General features: G+C 43.1%; 1 long non-coding RNA gene across 1 annotated transcript; it reads right to left on the reverse strand.

Annotated features, from left to right (window-relative positions):
• Window positions 1-1,088: 1,088 nt before the first annotated feature.
• On the reverse strand, window positions 1,089-1,670 carry LOC123451063. Its single transcript, XR_006632090.1, has 2 exons — window positions 1,500-1,670; window positions 1,089-1,378 (listed from the first exon to the last, which is right to left on the reverse strand). It is a non-coding gene; the product is annotated as an uncharacterized LOC123451063 (long non-coding RNA).
• Window positions 1,671-16,681: the final 15,011 nt, after the last annotated feature.

A 16,681-nucleotide genomic window follows, 5' to 3' on the forward strand; every position in this document is an offset into this window, starting at 1 on the left:
GTCCAAGCTACGACCTTGAAATATCAAAAATGGTCAAGTTTCAACTTTGTCCTCTCCTCAAAACATATTTTTATGAGTTGGAGTGGTTTTGACCAGTTCATTTATAAGTCAGGAACCTAGTTAGCTCTCACATCACAAAAAATAAATATCCACGAAAATTCCATAAAAATCAACACTACTATAATTATCATTATGGGAAAGTTTCAGTCTTTTTTTAAATGGAATAAGGAATACAGACAAAGTATATATTCATATCTTTTTTGGTCAATTTTACCAAAAAATGAAAGTGCTTGGAAAAACTTTGTAAAAAATATGTACATAGAAAACTACCATGTTGATTAATCCAGGGAAGTTTCAAAACCGCTTTGCCAAATATATTAAAAAATACAAGAGAGATACATATTCATCCACGTTTTTGGTCCAAATTTGAACAGAAAAAGGAAGTGTCTAGAATAATTGAAAAGAATTTTTGTACACCAAACACTACCATATTGACTAGTGTGGGAAAGTTTCAATCTTTTTGCTAAACTTATTTAAAAATACAAGAAAAATAAATATGCGGGCCCTTATTTGACAAAAAGAATGAAAGTATCCTGATAATATAAAAATTAACACTAGCATGGTGATCAATCCGGAAAAGTTTAAAAAATACTACCAAAAAAATTACAAAATGCAAGGAAATACATATTTAGAAAAATATTGCCTCACATGAGCTCAGTAGTTGGCAAACTAGGCGCCCTTTTGTTCAAAACATCTTAAACTAACCATAAACTTGTACGAGGACATGACATGTTGAAACTTGATCGCTTTTGGCAATTAAGATTTTTAACTTAAATTGTTTCTAATTTGGGTGTTGATTCTTAGATTTTGTGATAGTCAAGGGTTGGAACGTGTACTTTTTTAAGTTGTACATCCATTAGTTGGTATTAAATAGCATCCTTTAATGACAAACTTTCATCTTCTATTTTCTTGTCGATATATTTCTATTAGTTCTCTCCTGAGATTTCTTTTGTTTATTTGTACTTTCAATTTTTAGCTTCCTTGTTGCTCTTATGATCAGAACAACTGAGTGTCCACCAAAGTTGGTATTCGAAAGCAACTACTGGTATACTTTATTGAATTTTGTGTATGATCCACATAAATTGGTAATAAGTCTAACAATTACATGGAATGATTTTCTAACATTATGGTTTAACATGACATTCACTTTAGGAAGGGATGCAGCAGTACAATCCTCCATTGCTCTTAACGCAGTGGCCTTTGTTCTCGCCATAGCCAAGCAGTTCACACTTTATGTTGCAGTTAAGCATGACAAAGTCAGATGGTCTCGCGCACACTGGAAAACTAAAGCATAGTTTTCCAAGTGGAACCTTGGTACCTAAACACAAGGAAGGAAGCACCACAACATATAAATTAGTACATATGGAATACATGACCCATATTCATTTGGGCATGTTGATTATCGGGAAACTCGTCCAAGAAACATATTCGGAAATTACCTATATCCAATACTGCTATAGCAGGGCGACACAAAAAAGTGGTGCACGTCAAGAGAAGAGCAACGAAATAGAGAATATGTGTGTCGTTCTTGACAAGTGACATGATCAATCTGGCTTGCTATTACTTATTCTCTGTTGATGTTTTCCTTCTCTCAATGTATGCTTCCTACACTGGTGTTTATCAAGAGGAGCGGATGCACAATGATTCTTGCCCCTTTATCCTTTTCTTCATTAATCATTTCTTCCTAGTTTTGGTATACTTTAATTTCCATATTAACTTGTATCCTTACATAACAAAATTAATATGGGTCAAAATTACATTTTAGAGGGCGTTTCCATTGACAAAACCATGCACATGTAAATTTCCATAAAATAATATGACCATTTGAATGATGCATGGTACGGTGTAATCCATTCTAAAAGTTGCAGAGAAAAAAATGTGTTTCTAGCTTTCTGAATAAATCATAAAAATCAGGTGCATGCACGTATATTGAGTTGAAACTTACCCTCATAAAATTTTATTCATATGGTCATAATAGTTTATGGAAATTTACATGTGCATGTTTTTCTTTAAAATAATATATACTGAAATCCTACATATCTAGTTTTTGGGTAAGGTTTAGAAATTATTTGTAAAGACCCTTGACCTCTACATCGAGTGATGCATACAACCATATGTTATTAATTATTAAAAATGTCAAACAAATCTACAAGGAGTGTAAATTAAAAAACTTGAGTCCACCCACAAAGATAAGGTCTTGCAATGGCATCCCCAAGATGTACCACAACGACAGAAAAAAGTGCAATGCTTCAAGGCAACTCCTTGTGAAAGAAATAGCCGCTCGGGTACCGATGTTGGCTGGTCAAATCAAGGGTTATCACTCTCAAGTAGATCTTCGAACCAATACCTTCAACATGGTAACCAGGCACGAATGTTGCCGCTTCCAAATCAAGCCATAAGGAAAAAAATATGGGTTTTCACCTCAAGTCCACCACTCTATCGACCTGCTCGGATAGTACTAGCCAGCAAATGGAGAACATACTAGACTGTAAGATGCCATCAGGTCGCTCCAAACAATCGCCGCATCGCAGTCTCATCGATGGTTGTCATGCACACCATGATAATACCTCGAACATCTTGTTTTGGAGCTTCCACCACCCTTAGATATAGTACCAAGTATGTAGTTCATCCATAAAAAATTGTAGATCTCGTTATTGAAAAAAATCACATCGCGAAGGTGTTGGAATTATGCCCTAGAGGCAATAATAAATGTATAGTTATTATTATAATTCCTGTATCAAGATAATAGTTTATTATCCATGCTATAATTGTATTGAATGAAGACTCATTTGCATGTGTGGATACATAGACAAAACACCGTCCCTAGCATGCCTCTAGTTGGCTAGCCAGTTGATCGATGATAGTCAGTGTCTTCTGATTATGAACAAGGTGTTGTTGCTTGATGACTGGATCACGTCATTGGGAGAATCACGTGATGGACTAGACCCAAACTAATAGACGTAGCATGTTGATCGTGTCATTTTGTTGCTACTGTTTTCTGCGTGTCAAGTATTTATTCCTATGACCATGAGATCATATAACTCACTGACACCGGAGGAATGCTTTGTGTGTATCAAACGTCGCAACGTAACTGGGTGACTATAAAGATGCTCTACAGGTATCTCCGAAGGTGTTAGTTGAGTTAGTATGGATCAAGACTGGGATTTGTCACTCCGTGTGACGGAGAGGTATCTCGGGGCCCACTCGGTAATACAACATCACACATAAGCCTTGCAAGCAATGTAACTTATTGTAAGTTGCGGGATCTTGTATTACGGAACGAGTAAAGAGACTTGCCGGTAAACGAGATTGAAATAGGTATGCGGATACTGACGATCTAATCTCGGGCAAGTAACATACCGAAGGACAAAGGGAATGACATACGGGATTATACGAATCCTTGGCACTGAGGTTCAAACGATAAGATCTTCGTAGAATATGTAGGATCCAATATGGGCATCCAGGTCCCGCTATTGGATATTGACCGAGGAGTCTCTCGGGTCATGTCTACATAGTTCTCGAACCCGCAGGGTCTGCACACTTAAGGTTCGACGTTGTTTTATGCGTATTTGAGTTATATGGTTGGTTACCGAATGTTATTCGGAGTCCCGGATGAGATCACGGACGTCACGAGGGTTTCCGGAATGGTCCGGAAACAAAGATTGATATATAGGATGACCTCATTTGATTACCGGAAGGTTTTCGGAGTTGCCGGGAATGTACCGGGAATGACGAATGGGTTCCGGGAGTTCACCGGAGGGGGGCAACCCACTCCGGGGAAGCCCATAGGTATTTGTGGGGGTCACACCAGCCCTTAGTGGGCTGGTGGGACAGCCCACCAAATCCTATGCGCCAAGGAAGAAAAATCAAAGGAAGAAAAAAAAGAGGAAGAAGTGGGAAGGGGGAAGGACTCATTCCCACCAAACCAAGTAGGACTCGGTTTGGGGGGGGGGGAGAGTCCTCCCCCCTGGCTCGGCCGACCCCTTGGGGTTCCCTTGGACCCCAAGGCAAGGTCCCCCTCCCTCCTCCTATATATATGGGGCTTTTAGGGCAGATTTGAGATGACTTTCTCACGGCTGCCCGACCACATACCTCCATAGTTTTTCCTCTAGATCGTGTTTCCGCGGAGCTCGGGCGGAGCCCTGCTGAGACAATATCATCACTAACCTCCGGAGCGCCGTCACGCTGCCGGAGAACTCTTCTACCTCTCCGTCTCTCTTGCTGGATCAAGAAGGCCGAGATCATCGTCGAGCTGTACGTGTGCTGAACGCGGAGGTGCCGTCCGTTCGGTACTAGATCGTGGGACTGATCGCGGGATTGTTCGCGGGGCGGATCGAGGGACGTGAGGACGTTCCACTACATCAACCGCGATCTCTAATCGCTTCTGCTGTACAATCTACAAGGGTACGTAGATCACTCATCCCCTCTCGTAGATGGGCATCACCATGATAGGTCTTCGTGCGCGTAGGAAAATTTTTGTTTCCCATGCGACGTTCCCCAACAGTGGCATCATGAGCTAGGTTCATGCGTAGATGTCTTCTCGAGTAGAACACAAAAGGTTTTGTGGGCGGTGATGTGCGTTTTGCTGCCCTCCTTAGTCTTTTCTTGATTCCGCGGTATTGTTGGATTGAAGCGGCTTGGACCGACATTACTCGTACGCTTACGAGAGACTGGTTTCATCGTTACGAGTAACCCCCTTTGCTCAAAGATGACTGGCAAGTGACGGTTTCTCCAACTTTAGTTGAATCGGATTTGACCGAGGAGGTCCTTGGATGAGGTTAAATAGCAACTCATATATCTCCGTTGTGGTGTTTGCGTAAGTAAGATGCGATCCTACTAGATACCCTTGGTCACCACGTAAAACATGCAAGAACAAAATTAGAGGACGTCTAAGTTGTTTTTGCAGGGTATGATTGTGATGTGATATGGCCAATGATGTGATGTGATATATTGGATGTATGAGATGATCATGTTGTAATAGAAATATCGACTTGCACGTCAATGGTACGGCAACCGGCAGGAGCCATAGGGTTGTCTTTATACTAACATATGTGCTTGCAGATGCGTTTACTATTTTGCTAGGATGTAGCTTTAGTAGTGATAGCATAAGTAGCACGACAACCCCGATGGCGACACGTTGATGGAGATCATGATGATGGAGATCATGGTGTGGCGCCGGTGACAAGAAGATCGTGCCGGTGCTTTGGTGATGGAGATCAAGAAGCACGTGACGATGGCCATATCATGTCACTTATGAATTGCATGTGATGTTAATCCTTTTATGCACCTTATTTTGCTTAGAACGACGGTAGCATTATGAGGTGATCTCTCACTAAAATTTCAAGACGAAATTGTGTTCTCCCCGACTGTGCACCGTTGCTACAGTTCGTCGTTTCGAGACACCACGTGATGATCGGGTGTGATAGACTCAACGTTCACATACAACGGGTGCAAAACAGTTGCGCACGCGGAACACTCGGGTTAAGCTTGACGAGCCTAGCATGTGCATACATGGCCTCGGAACACATGAGACCGAAAGTTCGATCATGAATCATATAGATGATATGATTAGCATAGGGATGCTTACCACTAAAACTACTCCCGACTCACGTGATGATCGGACTTGGGATAGTGTAGGTGGATCATGAACCACTCAAATGACTAGAGAGATGTACTTTTTGAGTGGGAGTTTAGCATGTAATTTGATTAAGTTGAACTCTAATTATCTTGAACATAGTCTAAGTCCACTTTGAATATATTTGTGTTGTAGATCATGGCTCACGCAAGTGTCATCCTCAATTTTAATACGTTCCTAGAGAAAGCTAAGTTGAAAGATGATGGAAGCAACTTTGTAGACTGGGCTCGTAATCTTAAGCTAATCTTACAAGCTGGAAAGAAGGATTATGTCCTTAATGCTGCGCTAGGAGATGAACCACCCGCTACGGCTGATCAGGATGTTAAGAACGCTTGGTTAGCGCGTAAGGAGGACTACTCAATAGTTCAATGTGCAGTCTTGTATGGCTTAGAACCGGGACTTCAACGTCGCTTTGAGCGTCATGGAGCATTTGAGATGTTCCAGGAGTTGAAGTTCATCTTTCAGAAGAACGCCCGGATCGAGAGGTATGAGACCTCTGATAAATTCTATGCTTGCAAGATGGAGGAAAACTCGTCTGTCAGTGAACATGTGCTCAAAATGTCTGGGTACTCAAACCGTCTAGCTGAACTGGGGATTGAACTCCCGCAAGAAGCTGTCACTGACAGAATCCTCCAATCACTGCCGCCAAGCTATAAAAGCTTTGTGTTGAACTACAACATGCAAGGGATGAACAAGTCTCCCGGCGAGTTGTTTGCGATGCTGAAAATCGCAGAGTCTGAACTCCGTAAAGAACATCAAGTGTTGATGGTGAGCAAGACCACTAGTTTCAAGAGAAACGGCAAAGGCAAGAAGGGCAATTCGAAGAAGAGCGGCAAGCCTGTTGCCAATCCGCCGAAGAAACCCAAGGCTGGACCTAAGCCTGAAACAGAGTGCTTCTATTGCAAGGGTATGGGTCACTGGAAGCGCAATTGCCCCAAGTATCTGGCAGATAAGAAGGCGGGCAAAGAAAAATCAGGTATATTTGATATACATGTTATTGATGTGTACTTAACCAGCTCTCGTAGTAGTGCCTGGGTATTCGATACCGGTTCTGTTGCTCACATTTGCAACTCGAAGCAGGAACTGCGGAATAGACGGAGGCTGGCGAAAGACGAAGTGACGATGCGCGTAGGAAACGGTTCCAAGGTTGATGCAATCGCCGTCGGCACCGTGTCACTTCAACTACCATCGGGATTAGTGATGAACTTAAATCATTGTTATTTAGTGCCTGCGTTGAGCATGAACATTATATCTGGATCTTGTTTATTGCGAGACGGTTACTCTTTTAAGTCTGAGAATAATGGTTGTTCTATTTCTATGAGTAACATCTTTTATGGTCATGCACCGAATGTGAGAGGATTGTTCATATTGAATCTCGATAGCGATACGCATATACATAACATTGAGACCAAAAGAGTTAGAGTAAACAATGATAGCGCCATATTTTTATGGCACTGCCGCTTGGGTCATATTGGTGTAAAGCGCATGAAGAAACTCCATGCTGATGGACTTTTGGAGTCACTTGACTTTGATTCACTTGACACTTGCGAACCATGCCTCATGGGCAAGATGACTAAAACTCCGTTCTCCGGAACAATGGAACGTGCAAGTGACTTATTGGAAATCATACATACCGATGTGTGTGGTCCGATGAGCGTGGAGGCACGCGGCGGATATCGTTATTTTCTCACCTTCACTGACGATTTGAGTAGACATGGTTACGTCTACTTAATGAAGCACAAGTCTGAAACATTTGAAAAGTTCAAGCAATTTCAGAGTGAAGTAGAAAATCATCGTAACAAGAAGATCAAGTTCCTACGGTCTGATCGTGGGGGTGAATATCTGAGTTTCGAGTTTGGTACTCACTTAAGACAATGTGGAATTGTTTCGCAGTTAACACCGCCTGGAACACCACAGCGTAATGGTGTGTCCGAACGTCGTAATCGTACTTTATTAGAAATGGTGTGATCTATGATGTCTCTTACTGATTTGCCGTTATCGTTTTGGGGTTATGCATTAGAAACAGCTGCATTCACTTTAAATAGGGCACCATCGAAATCCGTTGAGACGACACCATACGAACTGTGGTATGGCAAAAGGCCAAAGTTGTCGTTTCTTAAAGTTTGGGGATGTGATGCTTATGTCAAAAAGCTTCAGCCTGAAAAGCTGGAACCCAAAGCGGAAAAGTGCGTCTTCATAGGCTACCCAAAAGAGACAATTGGGTACACCTTCTATCTCAAATCCGAGGGCAAAGTGTTTGTTGCTAAGAACGGAACTTTTCTCGAGAAGGAGTTTCTCTCGAGAGAATTGAGTGGGAGGAAGATAGAACTTGACGAGGTTGTCGAACCTCTCATCCCTCTGGATGGTGGCGCAGGGCAAGGGGAAACCCCTGTGATTGCGACGCCGGTTGAGGAGGAAGTTAATGATGATGATCATGAAACTCCAGTTCAAGTTTCTGTTGAACCACGCAGGTCGACGAGATCACGCGCTGCTCCAGAGTGGTACAGTAATCCCGTCTTGACAATCATGTTGTTAGACAACAATGAACCTGCAAATTATGAAGAAGCAATGGTGGGCCCAGATTCCAACAAATGGCTAGAAGCCATGAAATCCGAGATAGGATCCATGTATGAGAACAAAGTATGGACTTTGGAGATACTACCTGAGGGCCGCAAGGCTATTCAGAACAAATGGATCTTTAAGAAGAAGACGGACGCTGACGGTAATGTGACCGTTTATAAAGCTCGACTTGTGGCAAAGGGTTTTTCACAAGTTCCAGGAATTGACTACGATGAGACTTTCTCTCCCGTAGCGATGCTTAAGTCCGTCAGAATCATGTTAGCAATAGCTGCATTTTTCGATTATGAAATTTGGCAGATGGATGTCAAAACGGCGTTCCTTAACGGTTTCCTTAAGGAAGAGTTGTATATGATGCAACCCGAAGGTTTTGTGGATCCTAAAAATGCTGACAAGGTGTGCAAGCTCCAGCGATCCATTTATGGACTGGTGCAAGCATCTCGGAGTTGGAACAAACGCTTTGATGAGGTGATCAAAGCATTTGGGTTTATACAAGTGGTTGGAGAATCTTGTATTTACAAGAAAGTGAGTGGGAGCTCTGTGGCGTTTCTAATATTATATGTGGATGACATATTACTGATTGGAAACAACGTAGAGCTTTTGGAGAGCATAAAAGGTTACTTGAATAAAAGTTTCTCTATGAAGGACCTAGGAGAAGCTGCTTACATTCTAGGCATTAAGATCTATAGGGATAGATCAAAGCGCCTGATAGGACTTTCACAAAGCACATACCTTGATAAAGTTTTGAAGAGGTTCAAAATGGAACAGTCCAAGAAAGGGTTCTTGCCAGTGTTACAAGGTACAAGATTGAGTAAGACTCAGTGCCCAGCAACTGATGAAGATAGAGAGCATATGCGCTCCGTCCCCTATGCTTCAGCCATAGGCTCTATCATGTATGCGATGCTGTGCACTAGACCGGATGTTAGCCTGGCCATAAGTATGGCAGGCAGGTTCCAGAGTAATCCAGGAGTGGATCACTGGACAGCGGTCAAGAATATCCTAAAGTACCTGAAAAGGACTAAGGAGATGTTTCTCGTGTATGGAGGTGACGAAGAGCTCGCCGTAAAAGGTTACGTCGACGCAAGCTTTGACACAGATCCGGGCGACTCTAAGTCGCAAACCGGATACGTATTTATTCTTAATGGGGGTGCAGTAAGCTGGTGCAGTTCCAAGCAAAGCGTCGTAGCAGATTCTACATGTGAAGCGGAGTACATGGCTGCCTCGGAGGCGGCTAAGGAAGGTGTCTGGATGAAGCAGTTCATGACGGATCTTGGAGTGGTCCCAAGTGCACTGGATCCAATAACCTTGTTCTGTGACAACACTGGTGCCATTGCCTTAGCAAAGGAACCAAGGTTTCACAAGAAGACCAGACACATCAAACGACGCTTCGACCTCATCCGCGACTACGTCGAGGAGGAGGACGCAAATATATGCAAAGTGCACACGGATCTGAATGTAGCAGACCCGCTGACTAAACCTCTTCCACGACCAAAACATGATCGACACCAGAACTGTATGGGTGTTAGATTTATTACAATGTAATTCACATGGTGATGTGAGGGCTAGATTATTGACTCTAGTGCAAGTGGGAGACTGTTGGAATTATGCCCTAGAGGCAATAATAAATGTATAGTTATTATTATAATTCCTGTATCAAGATAATAGTTTATTATCCATGCTATAATTGTATTGAATGAAGACTCATTTGCATGTGTGGATACATAGACAAAACACCGTCCCTAGCATGCCTCTAGTTGGCTAGCCAGTTGATCGATGATAGTCAGTGTCTTCTGATTATGAACAAGGTGTTGTTGCTTGATGACTGGATCACGTCATTGGGAGAATCACGTGATGGACTAGACCCAAACTAATAGACGTAGCATGTTGATCGTGTCATTTTGTTGCTACTGTTTTCTGCGTGTCAAGTATTTATTCCTATGACCATGAGATCATATAACTCACTGACACCGGAGGAATGCTTTGTGTGTATCAAACGTCGCAACGTAACTGGGTGACTATAAAGATGCTCTACAGGTATCTCCGAAGGTGTTAGTTGAGTTAGTATGGATCAAGACTGGGATTTGTCACTCCGTGTGACGGAGAGGTATCTCGGGGCCCACTCGGTAATACAACATCACACATAAGCCTTGCAAGCAATGTAACTTATTGTAAGTTGCGGGATCTTGTATTACGGAACGAGTAAAGAGACTTGCCGGTAAACGAGATTGAAATAGGTATGCGGATACTGACGATCGAATCTCGGGCAAGTAACATACCGAAGGACAAAGGGAATGACATACGGGATTATACGAATCCTTGGCACTGAGGTTCAAACGATAAGATCTTCGTAGAATATGTAGGATCCAATATAGGCATCCAGGTCCCGCTATTGGATATTGACCGAGGAGTCTCTCGGGTCATGTCTACATAGTTCTCGAACCCGCAGGGTCTGCACACTTAAGGTTCGACGTTGTTTTATGCGTATTTGAGTTATATGGTTGGTTACCGAATGTTATTCGGAGTCCCGGATGAGATCACGGACGTCACGAGGGTTTCCGGAATGGTCCGGAAACGAAGATTGATATATAGGATGACCTCATTTGATTACCGGAAGGTTTTCGGAGTTGCCGGGAATGTACCGGGAATGACGAATGGGTTCCGGGAGTTCACCGGAGGGGGGCAACCCACTCCGGGGAAGCCCATAGGTATTTGTGGGGGTCACACCAGCCCTTAGTGGGCTGGTGGGACAGCCCACCAAATCCTATGCGCCAAGGAAGAAAAATCAAAGGAAGAAAAAAAAAAGAGGAAGAAGTGGGAAGGGGGAAGGACTCCCTCCCACCAAACCAAGTAGGACTCGGTTTGGGGGGGGGGGGGGGAGAGTCCTCCCCCCTGGCTCGGCCGACCCCTTGGGGTTCCCTTGGACCCCAAGGCAAGGTCCCCCTCCCTCCTCCTATATATATGGGGCTTTTAGGGCAGATTTGAGACGACTTTCTCACGGCTGCCCGACCACATACCTCCATAGTTTTTCCTCTAGATCGTGTTTCCGCGGAGCTCGGGCGGAGCCCTGCTGAGACAAGATCATCACCAACCTCCGGAGCGCCGTCACGCTGCCGGAGAACTCTTCTACCTCTCCGTCTCTCTTGCTGGATCAAGAAGGCCGAGATCATCGTCGAGCTGTACGTGTGCTGAACGCGGAGGTGCCGTCCGTTCGGTACTAGATCGTGGGACTGATCGCGGGATTGTTCGCTGGGCGGATCGAGGGACGTGAGGACGTTCCACTACATCAACCGCGATCTCTAATCGCTTCTGCTGTACGATCTACAAGGGTACGTAGATCACTCATCCCCTCTCGTAGATGGACATCACCATGATAGGTCTTCGTGCGCGTAGGAAAATTTTTGTTTCCCATGCGACGTTCCCCAACAGAAGGCACCTCTGCAAATTACGAAGAGCAATGAAAAAAATCGACGAATCTATGGACTAAGTGAATGGGATCTGAAATATCAATTACCATATGGTTATCCTCATATTATTGCTTATGTGAAAAAGTTATTTTTGGATAGTCAAGAATAAGAGGTACCTCAAAAGTGTGTGTCGAATTATATTTTTGTTCAACTATCATGTTCTACCTTGCACGCAACCACAAAAGTTCTTGTCGAATTCCCTTTGGTTCATTTCTAAGAACTTCTCTGGAAACCGAGTTTGAAAAAAAACTTACCGAAATTCATTAGATTGCACTTACTACTAACTAATACTTCCAAATGGGCACTTGGACCTCCCCCCCCCCCCATTACTCATATTCATTTTTGCGGCACCGCACAAAGGCAAATTAGCCATTCAGCTGTCGATTTTGCATCATAATTTCCAACTCTTATTTATGTTATTTTGGTGTTATATTCCATATTATGACATAATTTTAATGTTGTTTCTCTCATAAAATGCAAAATACATCAAGATAGCGGGTTGCTGGTTGCTGGAATTCTAACTTGAAAAAGCTACATCGGAGATAGCAATTCTGTGGAGCGCAAAACTGTAACATCCCAAAAAATTCCATATTTTGAAATGTAATAAATAGATAATACTGATTGAATTGCTTTGATTGTCATGAGAAATTGAAACTTTTGAGTCTCTGTTTAATTTTTTTATCAAACCTAGTTATAAATTTCGATAACATTTTATCTAATAAAAAAATATGGTTTGTAAGTCTATTCATATGGTATTCCATTTATTTTGAACTTTTCAAAATATTTTGAAACCACATTCGAATGGACGAGTGCGAATATAATGACTTCTCAAATGTGGTGGATGAATATTTCATTTGAAGTTCTTTGAATTTTAAGTTCCAATTTTTTGAGTTTTAATGTCATTTAAATATTTCCAGATTATTCAATAAATGATAGGAGATAATGGGACTTCTCCAAAAAAATATTTGGAAATATTTAAAATATAAAAGTTATGTTTTTGACATTTCTTTGTTGCTGCTTAATTTTTTTTAAACTACATAAGTGCTATAGCCTAAAAATATGTTTTAATAAAAATAAATGTGTAGAGAGAGCCTATAAACTAAATACACATATAATAAAAACTATTTCTGAGGTAAGACCATTTTTAATGGAGTAAACATATTATTCAAAAATTTATTAAGATTTGTAATAATTATTCCACACAAAATAAAAAAGAAACAGCATAGCGTCGTAGCCCACCTTGTTTAAATTTTGTTTCATTTCCTGTTGGGCTTCAATTTCTTTCACTAAGGCCCATGTCCGTGCTCCTCTTCTTCTTTTGTAGCCACTTCACTAAGGAAAACGAACACAAACAGCATGTCAAGGCCCCTTCATCTTTTCCTCTCCTTTTGATGGAAGAAGCCAACTGATGGAGTTGTTAAAGTGAAAGTGGATGGCAATTTTTTGGCAGCTGCAACTTTTGTTCTACCCCATATCTCTCATGTCCACTCAATAGAATTATTAGCAGTTCGAAGTGGGTTATCTTTAGCAGCAAATTTGGGATGTACTAAGGTCATCATAGAGTTTGATAGCATGGCGGCGTTGGAGGCAATGTCTGATCCAAGCACGTACATGGGAACTAATGTTCCAATCATTGGAGAGTCCTCTCTTATGTCCATGGAGTTTGCTAATGTCACCTTTGTTTATTATAACAAATAAGCAAATAATGTGTCGGATGCATTAGCAAAACATTGTTTTAGCATTAGTAGATCTGAATCATGGGAATCGAATGTCCCTGACTTTATTCTCCCAAACTATGTAAATGATCTCGCCATTATTCAATGAATAAAGTTGTTATGACCAAAAAAGGCGCCTTCACCTCTTCCTCTCCTCCTCTTCCTCTTTCAACCCACTAACCCTCGGAAACGGTTCCCATCCCCTCCCTCGACCCCTCCCCTCCCCTAGTGCGCCTCGGGGGCAATCATAATGGCCACCACGAGTGCTTCAAACTGTAGCCATTGACACATCTCACTCTACTCAACTCTGGCCCTCCCCTTCCCTGTAAAAGGTGCGCTCACGGACGCCTTCTCACTCTTGTTCTTCACGCCCAGAAAGCCCCCTCCCTATCGCCTCCTATCCAAGGCAATTTCTCCCGGAGTAAGTTGCCGCCGCCTCCGTTCATGCGAGATCCCGGCAAGCCCAAGGTCTTCCCGACCTCCTCCTTCTCCGTGTCTTCATAAAATTATGTTTTGCATCTTAAGTACATGATGATTTGTTCAAATTCACCGCCGGACCGCAGTGCCCGCAAGCGTCACGTCCGACCGAAGCTCCAATCAACTCCGGTGGCCTCTCACCATCGCCACAAGACGGGCCCGAGCACGGGACCTTGTCCCCACCTCGGGCCATCTTTTTTTATTGTTCTTTGCTTTCTCTTTTTTCAACTTCATCAATTACGTGCAAGTGACCGAACATATGAGGGAAGAAATAAAAAATGTGATTACGCGAACGGACAAATATGGGCTCAAACGAACATGTTCGGGCACTCATCATATCATATTTGCTATGTCTGGATGTAGATGCTCTAAGTTAATCAGTCAGACTAACCAGATATGTGGACCGGGATCTTTGAAAAAATCAGCAGTAGCCAGCCATTGATGGCTCGACATGTGGACACCAACTAACGAACAACAAACACTCACACCGAGTGATGGTGCAATGATTGACTAGCCTAGTGCTGATGATTTCTCTAGTTTACCGTGTCACCATTAGTGCAACTCGCACGGTCAAGTGGCATACAATTGAATCAAGCGGCACCTTCTATCCATGGTTGACTACAAGCCGCAACACAGGGGAACCCAGCGAGGGCAAATGCCAGATATATGAACTTGGGAGCGTGAACGTTGGTGCTGATGGAGCGTTTGGCGCCTTGGGTTGCGGCAACGCTATGGTTGATCCCCGTGGGAAAATTAAGCGTGCAAATACATTGTAAATTTGTCTCCGTATGGACATTTTTTTTGTTTTAACCTATTGGGCTATCAAATTACCAAATTAACCTTACTTTTAAAAATAGTCAAATCTGACCTCTTTTGATAACACCAACATCCCTAACGTCTCGGTTGCACGAGAGACGTCACGGTTCCTCGCGTCTGATAGGGGCCCGCAGGACCGGCTGGTCCGTTGACTCGTTGACTCTCTCTCTCCCTCTCTCCCTCTCCCTCTCTCTCGCTCTCTCTCTCTCTCGCTCTCTCTCTCCCTCTCTCTCTCTCGCTCTCTCTCTCGCTCTCTCTCTCTCCCTCTCTCTCTCTCCCTCTCTCTCACTCTCGCTCTCTCTCCCTCTCTCTCTCTCTCTCCCCCCCCTCTCTGTCTCTCTCCCCCTTTCTCTCCCCTCTCTCTCTCTCCCCCTCTCTCTCTCCCTCCCTCTCTCTCTCTCTCTCTCTCTCTCTCTCATGTCAGCGCCGTTAACTGGCAAGATCGGGTTGGTGATTTAATTGGTGTTCAGCCCCCTCCTCCTCTGCGAGGCAAGGTTGATAGCTCTAAAGTGAAGCATTCCTGGCTAAAAGAAATCAGAGGAGTAGGAAATCTGTGCCCTCTGGATGCCAATGAGATGGTTGTGCAGTGGTATGCTCGGGCCTATCTTTGGTATGTACTAATTAAAGTAGTCTTCTCAGACGCAACTAGGAACTCAACCCTCTAGATGTATTTGGAGCTACTCAGGGACTCGCATACTCGGTATAGTTGGGGTTCAGCAGCACTAGCATACTTGTATCTTCAGGTAAGAGCTATCTGCACACATTTATCTTCCATTTGTCATGCGCCACACATTACTAACATGTATGTTTAATTGTAGTTGGAACAGGCGTCAACGAGGATAAAAGACACATCCTCATTGTCCGGGTTTATGTGGAGCCTATGTGTGTGGATGTGGGAGAGGTTGTCAGTTGGACGGCCTATGGTAAAGAACCCCAAGAAGAAAAACCCCAATGAGCATGAAGGGCTTCATGATCAAGATCCATATCGGTGCCCCACAATTGCACATTGTTGGGATCTGGTGACTGTTTACACAGGAAGCTCTCATGTGCAATACAAGTGTTATGTGAACGAGCTGGACACCTTAACTGTTGAGTAGGTACCAACTTTTCAGCTAATTGGGATAAAGTGTACTGAAGACCGAAATGTAAATCTAATATCTCAGCTCCTCCTATTGTAGGTTTTCTGGCGGCCTTATGTGAATGATCGTCAGTTCTCCCTTAACGAGATGTGCATGCGTGATAGTCATCTTTGGCGGGCGAGGTGTCCAATGATATGCTTTTACAATGTCAGGTGGCACTTTGTAGACCATGTTGCCACACAATTTGGGAAAATACAAGGTATTCCAATTGAGGAGAGCAAGGAGACAATCACATATCTGCATCGGTGAGAAAAAATGTCTATGTGATTTGTTATCAAGCATTGTGAAAGTCTATGTTTGCTAATGGTTTAAAACGTGCATCGTGCATCGTTTGTAGATTCATTCGAAGGAACAATCAGGATATATCAAATTGGGTGAATAGACACCATTAATAGATAGAAATGTGGAGTCAGAGAGAGAGAGACGTTACTGGAGTCAGACAATAGACCCCACAATGATTCATCATACCATAAGTATCTTGTGTGGTATGGGCAGTGTTACCGGATGAAGCTTAAGCCCGATTGGACTAAGGAGGAGTGGTGCGAGTTGGTGTCGGAAGACCTGTCGGCCGCAAAAGTTTATCATGCCTTCAGGATGGCTGTGAGAGAGACCGGAGGGAGTCAAGTTGACTATGCACCCATGCATGAAAAATTGGTAATTGAATAAACCAACTTGTATTACCTTGTCTTTTTCAAATATGAATGTTTTTTGTGTTAACGAATTACAGGGCACAGAGTTGCGTATGTGCATGAACGGTGCCAATGTAGCACTCATTCATCCCCGTGGAGGTGGATTATC

Source organism: Hordeum vulgare, chromosome 4H (assembly GCF_904849725.1).
Source record: "Hordeum vulgare subsp. vulgare chromosome 4H, MorexV3_pseudomolecules_assembly, whole genome shotgun sequence".
Classification (NCBI taxonomy): domain Eukaryota; kingdom Viridiplantae; phylum Streptophyta; class Magnoliopsida; order Poales; family Poaceae; genus Hordeum; species Hordeum vulgare.